Source organism: Aulonocara sp. 'chitande type north' Nkhata Bay, linkage group LG5 (genome assembly GCF_057382095.1).
Source record: "Aulonocara sp. 'chitande type north' Nkhata Bay isolate Kocher_YH1m ecotype deep benthic linkage group LG5, A_spYH_male_GT1.1, whole genome shotgun sequence".
NCBI classification, from domain to species: domain Eukaryota; kingdom Metazoa; phylum Chordata; class Actinopteri; order Cichliformes; family Cichlidae; genus Aulonocara; species Aulonocara sp. 'chitande type north' Nkhata Bay.
Genome location: NC_141348.1, coordinates 2174237 through 2187870, shown reverse-complemented (window position 1 = coordinate 2187870; position 13634 = coordinate 2174237).

Here is a 13634-nt window from a genome sequence, read left to right as displayed (position 1 = left end):
CTGGTATAAAGTCCCCAATTTTTCCGTCAATTGTTCCGTCTGTCCTGCTCACATCTCCAATGGTTGTACACGTTGTCATTAACGTGGCTTCACTCCACATCAGCCACGCCGCTTTGCCAGCTAAAACAGCGGTGTCGGCACATAAGGATGCTGTCATAGCCTGTCAACAAGGTTGATTGGCTGCGCATATACGCATCATTGGCTGGACTATGTGATAAGGTGGCATCGTTCCCATATGGGAGCAGCCAGTCACTTACTGACTAACACTGCAAAACAGAATTGTTAAAGTATTAATTTTAATTTCAATTCAGGTTAGATTTTTTTTTTTGCGCAACGCAGAATTTCTGTGCGCAGAGACCGTGCCAGCAGTGCGCAATTGCGCACGTGCGCAGCTTAGAGGGAACATTGCATAGGCCCACTAAAAGTAACAAAATAAGCTAACATCAAATACATTTACTGTAAACCCATCAGAAGGTTATTCATGTGGCAAAAAGTTAGATCTATACAAAATGTTGCAGGGAAACAGAGAAGGAGCTCATATAGGTTTGAGTTTTATTCACATCTATTGTGCAGGTACAAATAACAGAGTGGAAAACTTCATATTTTGTGTTTGCAAACATTAATTTATGAAGATTCATTAACATGAGTGTAGCACAAAGTAAAGGTGAAAGCAGTATTCTGACACGACAGTGCAATCAAAACACATTTTGCCACAAATCTGTGAATAATTGTGACAAACAACTGTCATTTTAATATTGGACAAAATAGTTATGCAGCCCTAACCTGAAATATGCTGTTTGTTCTGAATGAAAAACGTTAGTCTTTGGTAAACATTTTAATCACATTTATAGATGCAATATGTTATTTCAGTTAAGACTAAATGTTACCACACGTTCCCATCATTAGAGCGCATTTAAAGTGTGGAGAAGTCTGTGAAGGTTCTCAGTCATCCAGGTCATCGTAGTCTAAGGAGCTTGGAAAGAAAAGCGTCTGGACTTCTTTGAGTTACTTGAAGACGTTTCACCTCTCATCCGAGAAGCTTCTTCAGTTCTAAGGGTCAAATGGTGGAGAGTCCAAGCTGTACTGAAGAATTTCTAACTTCATGTAGGCTAAACAGCGGCCTAGAATTAGACTCAAAATCCTGCACTTGCCCAAAATAAAGGGGGCATTAATGTACCAGATTCTACAGAACACCAGAAATAACTGCTAAGATGGGTCCAACACATCTGAGTTCATGCTGGAGGAACTGTGGGACACACTCTGCCAACCATACTTATATATTGTGGCTCTGCCCTAAACTCTGTGTATTCTGGAGGCAGATATTTGATGCTCTCAAAGACATTTTCCAAGGTAAATATTCCACTAAGTCCTACAGTAGCAGTGTTGGGAAGGATTGCAGAACATATTGACTGCAAAGCCAAAACTTACCTGCTAAATATATGACTCACTGCAGCCCTAAAATGCATAACTATCAGATGATTAAAACCAGAAACTCCCACATATGGATATATGGATCCAGAGAGTGTCTGATGTCTGTCTGATGGAACAAATTACACACTACATACTACCTTTACTGTTACAATGAAGAACACCACCTAAATTTTTGAGCTCTCTCTCTCTCTACACACACACACACACACACACACACACACACACACACACACACACACACACACACACACACACACACACACACACACACACGTGTGCTGGACATTCATGGCTGCTTTGTGTAGTTACAGTTGAATAGAGGAAGTGTAGGATGTATCACTGCTGATTCAAAATAAATCAAAATTTAGTTAAAAAAGAGTAACAATTAAAAAGATGCAACACTGTTGTAATCTTGTTGAAATTTGGACAGCAGGAGGTGTAGTTTCCCTGAATTTGTTTTCCTGAATTTCTCTGTATTTTTTGTCACTAAGAAGTCAGGAGGCAGCATGAAACATGAAGTAGATTCACAACTTTTTAAAAATTTGATTAATTATCCTTTACATTTGAGAGTAACAGATAGTTAAGTAAACTAGTTATCATACACTCTTTAAAAAAATGGAAATATAAATATTGAACATCAGATTTCTCACAGAAACACAGAATTTATATCAATAACCCTAAAACATAAAAAGCAACTTGTCCACCCAAGTTGTGAATGCAATAACATGAGAACGAAGGGACGTAGGAGTTTCAAACTGATACCACAGGTGTATCTATAATTGGTTTAATATCAGTAACCTTGACCTTGAGGTCAAATTTTTATGAAAATCTTGTAAATTGATAACTTGAGAACATGGCGACATAGGATAAAGAAATTCATTACATAGGTACATCTGCTGGGAGGCTGAGGGGCACTACTGGCTGTTGCTAGTAGTTTTTCTTTGAAATTTTCTGTTTAATTAAAACAATGCAGACTGAGTCATCTACAACAAAGATATGATTACCTGACAAAAAGGAATCTCATATACATGTCTATTCAGTAAAAGAAATTCATTGTGTTTAAAGCAAACAGATAAAGGGATCAGTAATGGCAATTATCTGTCATTGTCTTACTTGTCTTAGCCCAGTTAGGTAAACATTAACAATTGTGGTGGCAGATTTCTTTTGTCATGTATTAACTGAGAGCCATGCTAGGCTCAGGGAGACTCTGCTGACCGTCTGTCCCGCAGGGACTTCATCAAGCTTGCTTGTCTGTTCTTTGTGTGTTTGATTAAAGAATGTTAGCTACCGCTCACCGCTCGTCTGCAGGCTTTATTTAAATGGAAAACTTCCACAACAGGCAAAAAAAAAGCTTTTTGCTAAAAAAAAAAAAAAGATTTAGAGCAGAAGTTTTTTGCACTGCATTTTAAAATGAAAACATATTGCATTTATTTACAATTAAAGACACAGAGCAGAAAGTGTGTTACTGTTTTACATCCACAGACACACAAGAAAAGAAGCAGGCAACATGAGGTCAAGTTATGGCAATTTTATTTGTGTATTTCAGTACATGTATTTAGATTAGAGTTTTTAAAAAACAAACAAACGTCCCAAGAAGAAGGATGGGGTGAAAGAAAGGTGGAGAGAGGAGGAAGAAACTATTGATGTCCTCAAACTTGATGCTGCTGGGTCAGTTCTTTCTCAGCAGTCTGCTCCAGAATCCCCTCCTGTCCTCGGCTTGCTTTTCTTTTGCTTCCTTTTTGTGCTTTTGTATTTCTTTAAGTTCATCTTTGCAGCCTTTCTTGGTCACCGTCATTTCTTTCTTGAATGCCTTCAACTCAATTTTCTCTTCTGCAAGTTCCTCTTGCACTTTCATCAGTTCCTTCTTCATGTTTTGAGTGTAACTCTTTGTATCTTCCATTTCTTTCTTTGCTTCCTGTATTTTAATTTTCTCTTCCTCCAACACTTTTTGAGCTTCCAACAATTCTTTCTTCATATTTTCAATCTCATTTTCTGCCTCGTGTTTACGTTTTTTCTCCTCTTCAAGTTGTTGCTTCACATGCAGTAATTCCTTCCTTAGTGTTTCAGCTTCAGCCATTACATTTGCAGCTTCTTGTGTTTCCAACTGCATTTTCCTTTTTTTCCTCTTCAAAAGCTTCCTGCACCTCCTGTAATTCCTGCATCACATTTCCTGCCTCCTTCTTTGCAGTTTGATACTTATTTTTGGCTTCTTGTGCTGTGCTTTTCTCTTCCTCCAATGCTTTTTGAGCTTCCAACAGTTCTTTCTTCATGTTTTCATTCTCGTTTTCTGCCTGTTGTTTTCTCATCTTCTCTCCTTTAAGTTTGAGAACCACATCCAGTAATTCCTGCAATACTACTTCAGTTTCAAACAAAATTTTTAGCTTCTCCTGTTGATTTTTCTGCCTCTTCTTTTAATTTGACATTTTCAGCCTGTATCATTTGATATTTAAAATGAATCAGCTGTACTGTATTGTGAGGTGAAGCACTCGCCGATCCTCTTCTCGATCTCCCTTGATTCATTTTGGCCTTTTAAACAAAGGAACCAACGTTTTTGTCAAGGCTCGGCTGTGTGGCAGGCAGGAGGAGGACCCAAACGCAAAACTCACAGACACGGGGATGAACTCAAAATCACAGCTTTAATGCTGGAATGGCAGAACATAGGAAATACAAAACTAAACTGGGAAAAGTAAACTAACATACGCAGAGAGACACAGGGAGATCCACACAACATGAGGGACGACGTCACACTGAACAGAGGGAGACGCAGACAGAAATACACAGAGGGTTAACGAGGGAAGTGGGAACACACGGGGAACACAGGTGACACTGATAATCATAACGAGACAGGGCGGGGTGAACTGAACACTGACGGGAGAGGTGAAACAGGAAGTACAGGAGGAGAGAGAGCACGAGTAGAACCCCAACGTAACAGGCAGGGGAGACATGGAATAAAATACAAACATACAAGGAAACTAAGAACGCTGGCCCAGGACCATGACAGTTTTGTAGAGGAGTGAAGTGAAGTTTTCGATGTTTCTTCGTCAGCTGTCGTTTGTCCTGCACAGAGATGCTGCTGTAGATGTGTCTCTAGCTGTGTCTGGATACAATGAAACATGCTGGAACTAAGTGCTTGTGTTGCACAGTTCTACTAAACATTCCATTCCATGCATGCTCCGCCCACATGGTCAGGAATGTCAGGTGCTGCATCTCCAAATGCTGCTCCCGTTGCCTAGCAATAACAGCTGTTTACTTTTTGGGGTCTGGTTCATTGTTTAATAAAGAAAACATGTCCAAGTATTGGGTGCTGAGGCGCAGCACATATTCTAGCCTGCTGTGTGGGTGGGCAGCTAGAAATCACTGGTGGGCAACATGAGTGAGGAGAAAACTGGAGCAGCCAAGCAGGGAGCTGCAGGTTGCTGGTTTGAGTCTCTGTTCAGATGCTGGTGTCTCCTCTCTCTGAGATGTCTGCAAACAGTCCCAGATAAAACAATAAGGATAATAAACAAACACGTGACTAAAATAACAATTATGACTCTGATGTGTTTCATGTGTAGCAGGATGGCCTCTATACAGCAGTCGCTGCAAGCATCCACATCGCCACACTTACTATTCTTTAAGCAGGCGTGCTGGGCTCCTCCTAAGGAAAGTTTGAAACTTCATTTCCTTCATGCTGGTGAACTTTTTACCAAATATTTTCATCAAAGCTTCTCCATCACTGACAGGGATTGTTTGGATCTTCACACTCATCTCCACCAACCCTAAAAAATGAGTCTCACTTTGCTCATATAATGCCAGGAGTGTCTCCATATTCCACAAAAGTCTATGCAAACATGTAACAGTATCCCATATTCATAGAAATATTATTGATATTATAACAAAAGCTGTCTCCAACACAATTGTCCCAAGTGCTTTTTTTAAACAGGATTTTCAACCAGAGGATTTCCCTATAGCTTAATTTTTTTAAATATTTTGTACACAACAACAGAATCATTTCAGAAAAACTCAAAATGACTGGTGTCAATATTATTTGCCCCACAAAAAAGGTCAAATATAAAAAAATATTGCAAACATTGCACAGTGAAAAGGCACTACAGCTCAGTTGTTCCCACTCGCCTTTGTCCTCCTGTCTCCCCTCCCTCTCCCCTCCAACGAGGAGTTAAACAGTTTGATGGCGTGTGGGACAAAGGAGTTTTTAAGCCTGTTGGTTCTTGACTTTGAGAGAAGCAACCTGTCGCTGAATAGGCTCCTCTGATTATTTCCGAGCACGTGCAGAGGATGCCCAGCATTTTCCATAATGTCCATCAGTTTCTTTAATGTCCTTTTCTCTGCCACTGTCACCAAAGTGTCCAGCTTCATGCCGACCACAGAGCCAGCCTTCCTGATTCGTTTTTCCAGCCTGGATGAGTCCTTTGCTGTGCTGCTCCCCCAGCACACCACAGCATAGAACAGTACTCCTGCAACCACCGACTGATAAAACATCCTCAGGAGCTTCCTGCAGATGTTGAAGGACCTCAGCCTTCTGAGGAAGTACAGTCTGCTTTGGCCTTTTATGTACAGGTGCTGCGTGTTGCATGACCAAACAAAACTTTCAGTGCACTGTGAAAGTAAAAAAACAAACAGACAGGAAGGCCTAGTTAGGACATATCTAAGCATGCTCTTCATCTTGGAAGGGTAATTCAAACCAAAACTAATTGGCAGGTTCAACTTGGTAACAAAAGAAAATGCCTCAGCCAGATAAATCCCCAAAACATTCATCCATCAGCCACACACACCACATAACACTGCTGTTCTATTAGATAATGAGTTTCTTCCCATGTAACCAGGTGTGTGTCATGGTAAAACCTCCCCCACACATCAGAACCCAGAATCTATTAGTGCCACCCATTTTAAACCCTCTCTACAGCATTCTGTTTACACCTGCTATCATTCAATCATCTTTCCTAACATAATACTAGTCCACTAGTTTACATATCACCTCTCATCCCACTAAGTGAACTGGACAAGATGATAAAACAGAAACGCATGCTTAAGATGTTATCTGGTATTGCATGTGTATATGTCTTAATAGGATTAATGCATTTTCTGTTTGTGTGTGTGATTTTTGTGTACCTCTCCTCCTTGCAGTGTTTCAGACACTTTTCAATTCTCCACTCAAAGGCAGTCGGTTTTCCTCCCCAGGTTCCTTAGCCCAATTTGATCTCCCACACTAAACAACAGTGTTCTTCCATGTCTCCTCCCCCTCCTTCCACTGTAGTCTCGTCTCCCCCCTTGCAGCAGTCCATTGCATCTCCATCCATCCAGTCATGATGATGGTGTTTTCTCCTTGCTGATGCCTTTTGCACATACTGCTGTTGCTGCTGGACCCCTCACTGCTCAGGATACTGCTGTTGTCTCTTGACCTGCCATGTTGTTGCTTTTGGATCTGCATTTCTTGTTTTCAGGGAGACGTTAACATCCTTGGAGCTTGCTTTTCGGGATGAGGAACACATGGAAGTGAAGCTGTAAAACAATTCAGCCAAAACTCGTCCTGGGTGTTTCTAATGATGTTAAGCTATTATTTTACTCCGACCGCCGCCTGTGGAGATTGATCCAGGTCTGCTTCCCACCTGCAACTGACACACTGAGACATTTTGATCATTCTCATCACTACTTAAATCACACATCTCCCCTCACTTTTGTTTTTGAGCCAACAGAACCACGTCATCTGCGAAAAGCAGAGATACGATTCGGAGATTCGGAGGCCCTGGGGCAGACCCAGGACACACTGGAGAGATTATATCTCTTAGCTGGCCTGGGAACGCCTTGGTGTTCCCCCAGACAAGCTGGAGGAGGTGGCAGGGGAGAGGGAAGTCTGGGCTTCTCTGCTTGGGCTGCTGCCCCCATGGTCCTGGATAAGCGGGAGAAGTTGGATGGATGTATGTATGGATGTATGTTATATTTGAAGTGCTTACAACTCATAAACAATGATGTCTGGAGACCAGAGCTCCCTCACAGGTAGAGAAGTCTTAGTGACACCATCACACTCCTTGGGGTCCCAGACCAGGAACTAATTGTGCCAGTACTGCCACAGAAGTAATTGTAATTGTTTTTAAATCTCCAGTGTAACATTTAAATATGTGAGCAGCTTTTTACAGTGTCCATGGTTATTCCTGTTATAAATGTTACATTTAGTGAGTACTTACCAGTCTCAGCCACAAGAAAGTAGTGAGTATCTGTGTTTTGTCATTCTGAAATACAGTGAATATTAGTAATCCTGTTACAGATTGAATTGAGCCTGGTTTGATGGAGATAAATGAGTAGGAAGCAGCCTCTCTGTTGCCAGAGAGCTCTAGCTTTAGTATTATATTAGAATTTCTTTCATTTCATCCATCTCTTTGAGGGGACTCCTGCAGATGGGTGAGCTGTAGCTAACCTGTATACAGTCATGGGGAGTTTTTTGTCTGGCCGAGGAGGGGAACGCCTGCCGACACCGGAGGCAAAATCCTGGGTGTTTGATTCCCCAGGCCTGTATTCCAGTCCACTGTCTGGAACCATTTCTGCGTACCACAATGTTCGTGGAGTGGCAGTGTTCAAGCAAGGAACCTCACGGGGGACGCCTCGTGTAGCAAAATGGGATCTAGAGCCAGTAAAGCGGCGGACGTTCCACTGGGCAGCCGGATGACAAACTCCTGTGTGACTGTATGGCAAGAACTGTGGGTAAAAGTATGTTGTGTTAGATGGCAGAGAATGGTTGTGTGGGTAAGGGTTCACTCAGCATGAGTCAGTTGAAAGTTAGAAGAGCAGCTGGAGAGAAAGGAAAAGAGATGTTGAAGAAGTGAGTTAATAGGTTGACGTGTGGTAGAGTTGGATGTCTCGAGATCACTTTTACGTGGTCTTGGTCTCGACAGACTTTGGTCTCGGTCTTTCTTTCTCAGATCGACATAGTGTTCGGGAGATTTGGAGTCAACCATCGGCGGAGCGGATTTGATGTTACAATTTGATGTTACACTGTTAGCCTTTGCAGTAATTTCCATAGCTTAGTACTGCAAAATCAACAGTAAAAAACTCTAAAGGATGTTTGCAGTTTGGTACTGTAATTTGCATGTAATTGTGGGAAAGTTCCATGAGATTACATTATTTTTACGGTAACTCACCGTACTCATGGAAACAACTGTAAAATACAGCAAATGTAACAATTGGTGATGTTACTGAGATTATACTATTACACCATCTGGATTTCTGTTGTTTTCTACTGTAGATCTAAGAGTAATTACTTAAATCCTCATTCAGAGTGTATTACCATAAAATGCAATTCATTGTGAGAGTAGTATCACATGTAAACTACAATATGCAGCATCATTTTTAACTTAAGGAGTAAGTTGCAGCTACACTATTTGAAGTATTTGAAGTTTACCTGAAGTATACTTTTTATAAAGGAATCTCTCAACTTCTTGTGTTTAACTGAGACGTGGCAACAAAACATGGATTATATACATCTGAAGGAAATTTGTTCGACTGGCTGCTCCGTCATCGGAACTCCACGTCTTTCGGGACGTGGTGGAGGTCTCGCTGTTGTGCACCAGGACAGATTCACATGCAGACTGATGAAATCGGATTCTTTTACTTCATTTGAACTTCAGATGATCAAGGTCGGCTCTTTGCACACCTTTTATTGTATTTTAATCTACCGACCTCCTGGCCCTGCCGGAGTCTTTTTAACTGAATTTAACGACCTCCTGTCATCCATTATTAAATTAGAGAAGGTGGTAATGTTGGGAGATTTTAACCTTCATATTGATGATGCATCCTGTAATATGGCTGCTGACTTCATGACCATCACAGAGTCTTTTAATTTTATGCAGCATGTTTCTGGCCCTACACATGTAAAGGGTCACACATTGGACCTTGTTTTCTCCTTGGGTTTAAATATAAATGACATTCGTGTGGAAGATGTCCATGTGAGTGACCATAGCTGCATATATTTTAACTTGTCGTTTTATTTGGATCCCCCGGCTCCCAAAATAACGATTGAAAGGCGAATCATAAACCAGAACGCCGGCAAAAGGTTCTCTGCCATGTTTGACGCTGAAATGACTTACAATGATTTGGACTCTCTTGTCTCATCCTTTAATAACCAGTGTAATTCTATTTTAGACATAGTGGCACCTCTGAAAAAAAGTACTGTCCTACGTTTGAAATCTCATCCTTGGTTAAATGAAAACATTCGTAATTTCAGGAGATACTGTCGCAAGCTAGAACGCTTGTGGAAGGCTTCCAAGCTTGAGGTTTATAAGTTACACCTTAAAGAATCTATCCTCTTGCTAAATGACATGTGGAAAAATGCCAGAACAGAGTATTTTTCACACCTCATAGCTTCAAAAAAGAAAGATCCTAAATTCTTGTTTAAAACAATTAGGAGTATTGTTTCTCCTGATGCTCCTTGTGCACCTGTTCACTCAACGTCCGAATGCAATGAGTTTATGAACTATTTCAGAAATAAGGTCATTGCCATCAGGTCTAATATCTCTCCATCATCTTCTTAATATCAAACTTTTAACTTGCTCTCCTCTGATACTTGGTCGTCTTTTACTCCTGTTACATTACAAGACATCAGAGGCCTGCTTTGTCATATAAAACAGACTTCAAGCCCCCTTGATGTCCTTCCATCTTCATTTTTCACTAGTGTGTTTGATTCAATTGGCCCCTGTATTGTGGAAATGATAAATACTTCTCTTCATACTGGCTCAGTCCCCAGCTTCTTTAAACAAGCTAATGTTGAGCCAATATTAAAGAAACCCCAGCTGGATCCATCTCTTCCCAACAGTTATAGGCCAATATCCAAACTGCCTTTTATATCGAAAATTTTAGAAAAAGTAGTACTAGAACAACTTAACTATTTCCTGGATAAAAATGCTGTTATGGACACTTTCCAGTCTGGTTTTCGTAAATTGCATTCCACTGAAACGGCCTTACTTAGAGTATCTAGTGATATCTTGATGGCAGCAGACTCTGGAGAATACACAGTGCTGGTCCTGCTGGATCTCAGCTCTGCTTTTGACACTGTAGATCACAGTATCATGATAAACAGACTCGAGAACTTGTTTGGGATTACTGGTGTTGTTTTAAAATGGTTTATATCATATCTGTCTGAGAGATCTTTTACTGTTTGCATGAATCATGTCACATCAGAATCAACAGTTTTGACGTGTGGGGTACCTCAGGGATCTGTCCTGGGTCCAATTCTCTTTTTACTTTATGTATTTCCCCTAGGCCAAATTATTAAGCGCTATAAATATATCTCCTATCATCTCTATGCTGACGACATCCAACTATACTGTTCCTTCAAAATGTCTGAGTTTTATAAATTGTCTAATTTAAGTAATTGCCTGACAGAAATCAACAAATGGTTATATGACAATTTTCTCCAACTAAACTCTGATAAAACAGAAACTCTAATTATTGCTCCAGACCACATGGTCCCAGAAATTAGACAGCATATCAGCTTCTTAGACCCTTATGTAAAATCAAGCCTTAGAAATCTCGGTGTCATATTTGACAGCTCGATGTCTCTCGAGCAGCATTCTAAGCAGCTGGTCCGAAACTGTTTTTATCATTTACGGAATATTTCTAAACTCAGGCTAATGGTATCAAAGCTTGAACTTGAGATGATTATTCATGCTTTTATCTCTTCTCGTTTAGACAATTGTAATGGCCTTTTTTACTTGTTTTAACAAATCAGCCTTAAATCGTCTTCAGACTGTGCAGAATGCTGCAGCACGTCTCTTAACAGGCACCAAGAGAAGATCGCATATCACTCCAGTCTTGGCCTCCCTTCACTGGTTGCCTGTAAATTTTAGGTTTCATTTTAAAATTTTAGTTCTAACCTTTAGGGCCCTACATGGTCAGGCTCCTCAATATTTATCTGACCTGCTGAAACCACATACATCTTCTCGGGCTTTAAGGTCATTAGATCAGAGACTGCTGGTGGTACCGCGCACTCGTTTTAAAACTCGTGGTGATCGGGCCTTTCAGACTGTGGCACCACGGTTGTGGAATTCTCTCCCACTGTCTCTTCACTGCACGGACTCCATTGATTCTTTTAAGAAACAGCTGAAGACATTTTTATTTAGAAAAGCATTTGATTAATTTCTTCTTATGCTGTTTTTATAGTTTTATTGTTTTATATTGTTTTATTTACTGTTATATTGTTTTTATATTCTCATTTCCTGTGTTGCAAAGCACTTTGTGATTTTTATCTGTGAAAAGCGCTATATAAATAAATTTTACTTACTTTACTTACTTACTTATACTAAGAAGTACAACGAAATACCCAGCAAGCATTGCAGTGCTTTAACTGTAAAATTAAAACAACTATGACAAATAATTGATGTTTTAAAGAAGAATTTGTCACAAATTCTTGTGTAATGTCTTTTACCTTTTGAACAGAGTAACAGAGTGGCAAAAAATGTTTAAACTGTGAGTGAAAAGGGTTAATAGTTAATACACCTCAACTCTCAAATCATTTTCTCACCTGTTTGCAATATAATTCTGGTACGTGAACTATGAGTGTAGTTCTCTGCAAAGGAAGCCTTCTTGACAGGGACTAGAAAGAGAGAGCAGATTTCTCCTGTTTTGGCTTCCCTCCATTGGCTTCCTGTTAAATCCAGAATTCAAAATCCTGCTCCTCACATACAAGGTCTTAAATAATCAGGCCCCATCTTATCTTAATGACCTTGTAGTACCATATCACCCTATTAGAGCACTTCGCTCTCGCTCTGCAGGCCTACTTGTTGTTCCTAGAGTATTTAAAAGTAGAATGGGAGGCAGAGCCTTCAGTTTTCAGGCCCCTCTTCTGTGGAACCAGCTTCCAGTTTGGATTCAGGAGACAGACACTATCTCTACTTTTAAGATTAGGCTTTGTAAGAAGATTTTTATAAAAATACAATATAATCAAGTGTGCCTTATATTCAAGTGTTCATATATTTTCACATAACCGAGCCTATTGTTAAAGAGAACATGATGCATTCTTTACTTCAGTGTCTGTGATGTCAGATAAAGCATGATATACTTCTGTATTCTTTACTCCAGTGTGTGTAAGGTCAGATAAGCTGAGCTAATGCCTAACCTCTCCCCGACTGCTTACAGAAAGAGGAAGTACTATGTAACCTGCTTTGCCCTATAAATAAAGCAAGCAAGCCTGCAATTGGTGTGTGTGTCTTCTCAGGGACATTCACCCGTGCGCACGTTTTTAAAACTCTCTGAGTTGGTCTGCAGTGTCTTATTTCTCTTACTTGTGATAGAACAAATGTCAACCCCTGACAGGCTTCAAACTTTCCTTTTTGCTAAAGCATATAGTTAGGGCTGGACCAGGTGACCCTGAATCCTCCCTTAGTTATGCTGCAATAGACGTAGGCTGCCGGGGATTCCCATGATGCATTGAGTTTTTCCTTTCCAGTCACCTTTCTCACTCACTATGTATTAATAGACCTCTCTGCATTGAATCATATCTGTTATTAACCTCTGTCTCTCTTCCACAGCATGTCTTTTGTCCTGTCTTCCTTCTCTCACCCCAACCGGTCGCAGCAGATGGCCCCGCCCCTCCCTGAGCCTGGTTCTGCCGGAGGTTTCTTCCTGTTAAAAGGGAGTTTTTCCTTCCCACTGTCGCCAAAGTGCTTGCTCATAGGGGTCATATGATTGTTGGGTTTTTCTCTTTATCTATGGAGCGCCTTGAGGCGACTTTTGTTGTGATTTGGTGCTATATAAATACAATTGAATTGAATTGAAATTGAATTGATAGTTGGAACTATTATCTGACTGTCTGGGGAATGGAGTGATTTGAAAAATATGTTTCAACTGGATGTTAATTACTATGTGTTAATCGGAAGTAAGCCAAATATAAAGTAAAAAGTAAATCAATAGTATACTTGTAAGTTTAGTATTGTGTTAGAGTAGAGTATATTTTAAGTATACTCTTATAGACTGGAAAGGACATTATGCTAGTACAGTTATAGTGAACAAAAAGTACATCTAAAAGTTAATTTCAAGTATACTTCTATCTACTAAAACGGGGGCCAATGTAGTCCCAAGAAGCATTTGTAGTATACTTACTAGGTAAAGTATACTTAGACTGATTTCCTTTCTATATGTTACATTTAGAGTAATGTTTAAAAGTTACTGCATTTAGCAGGGTGTAGCTTTTTCTCTTCTTATTCTTTTTTATACTG